This window comes from Orycteropus afer, unplaced genomic scaffold (genome assembly GCF_000298275.1).
Source record: "Orycteropus afer afer isolate SDZICR_OR568_19922 unplaced genomic scaffold, OryAfe1.0 scaffold00173, whole genome shotgun sequence".
NCBI lineage: Eukaryota > Metazoa > Chordata > Mammalia > Tubulidentata > Orycteropodidae > Orycteropus > Orycteropus afer.
The window spans coordinates 3,435,820-3,438,155 of NW_006921760.1; positions in this window are offsets into that span (position 1 = coordinate 3,435,820).

Consider the following 2,336-nt stretch of genomic DNA (forward strand, 5'->3'; position numbering starts at 1 on the left):
TTTCTAACTCCAGGTCTTTGCACATTTCATTATGATAATTGACCTTGTCTTCTCAAGGTGCTCTTGAAATCTTCTGTTCAGCACATTTATCCTGTCGATTCTTCCATTTGCTTTGTTGTTGTTGTTGTTATGTGCCGTCGAGTCAGACCCACTCATAGTGACCCCTCCTTGGGTTTCTGAGGCAGTATCACTATGGCTACTCTCTATTCAAGGGAAGTTTCAGTCTTTTCTGACATCCATTTTGGTCTTTTCTTCCTTTCCTGTCTTTTTAATGACCTTTTGCTTTCTTTATGGGTGATGTTCTGGATGTCATCCCATAATTCTTCTGGTTTTTGGTCATTGGTGTTCAATGCATCAAATCTATTCTTTACATGGTCTCTTAATTCAAGAGGGATAAAATTAAGGCCATATTTTGGCTCTCATAGAATTGCTTTAATTGTCTTCAGCTTCAGCTTGAATTTGCATATGAGCAGTTGATGGTCTGTTTCACAATCAGCTCCTGACCTTGTTTTGGCTAAAGATATTGACCTTTTCCATTGCCTCTTGCCACAGATGTAGTCAATCTGATTACTGTGTACTCCATCTGGTGAAATCCACATGTAGAGTGTCGTTTGTGTTGTTGAAAAAAAGGTATTTGCAATGAATAAATCATTGGTCTTGCAAAATTTTATCATGAAATCTCCAGCATTATTTCTATCACCAACATCATATTTTCCAACTACTGATGATTCTTCATTTCCAACTTTGCATTCCAATCACCAATGATAATCAACGCATCTTGATTGCATGTTTGGATAATTTCAGACTGCAGAAGTTGGTAAAAATCTTCAGTTTCCTCATCTTTGGCTTTGGTAGTTGGCCCATAAATTTGAATAATAGTCATCTTAACTGGTCTTCTTTGTAGGTGCATGGATATTATCCTATCACGGACAGCATTGTACTTCAGAATAGATTTTGAAACATTCATTGTGACGATGAATGCCATGCCATTCCTTTCAATTTATCATTCCCAGCATAGTAGATCATATGATTGTTTGATTCAAAATGGCCCACACCAGTCCACTTTAGCTCACTAATGCCTAGGATATCAATCTTTATACATTCCATTTCATTTTTGACAACCTACAATTTTCCTAGATTCATGATTCATACATTCCATGTTCCAATTATTAATGGATGTTTGCAGCTGTTTCTTCTCATTTTGAGTTGTGCCACTTCAGCAGATGGAGGTCCCAAAAGCTTTACTCCATCCACATAATTAGGGTCAACTCTACTCTGAGGAGGCAGCTCTTCCCCAGTCATATTTTGAGTGCCTTCTGACCTGAGGGGCTTATTTTCTGGCACTATATTGGACATTGTTTCAGGGCTATTCATAAAGTTTTCCAGTAATATATCAGTGTTTCTTTGCTATTCACAAGGTTTTCACTGGCTAATTCTTTGAGAAGTGGGTGGTCACTTCCTTTTTCCAAGTCTGTTTTAGTCTGGAAGCTCAGCTGAAACCTGTCCATCATGGGTAACTCTGGTGGCATTTGAAATATCAGTGGCCTCCAGCCTCATAGCAATATGCAAGCCACCACAGTAGGACAAACTGACAGACAAGTTGTGGGTGTACTTCTTAGTGTCTTCATTTACTGTAGTCAAGTTATGTGGACTTCATCTTTTATTTAGTATTTTCTTTCCTGTCACCAAAAGTAACAAGTGTCTACTATTTAGAAAGTGATTCCCCTCCCATCCCTGGTAATCATCAAAGAATGTTTATTTCTATGTGTATATCCATTCCTAACTTTTTATAATAGTGAAACCATATAATATTTGTCCTTTTGTAATTCACTTATTTCACTCAGTGTAATATCTTCCAGATTCATCCACGTGTTAAGATGTTTTGCAGACTCCTAATTATTCATTATAGTTGTATAGTTCTCCATTGTGTGTATGTTCCATGGTTTGTTGATTCACTCATGGAGGGGCACTTAGGTTGTTTGCATCTTTTTCTTATTGTGAATAAAGCTGCAATGAACATTGATGTATATATGTTTATTGGTGTTACTTCTCTTAAACCTTTTGTATATACCTAGGAGTGGGATTACTGGATCATAAAATGTTTCTATTTCTAGCTTTTAGAGGAAGCACTATGCTGTTTTTCATAGTGATTGTACCATTTTATAGTCCTACCAGCAATCTATAAGTGTTCCAATATCTCCAAAGCCTCACCAGCATTTGTTGTTTCATTTTTTTAAGAATCGGAAAAACATCCCATGCTCATGGATAGGAAGACTGAACATTGTGAAAATGTCAGTTCTACCCAAAGCAATCTATACATTCAATGCAATCCCAAT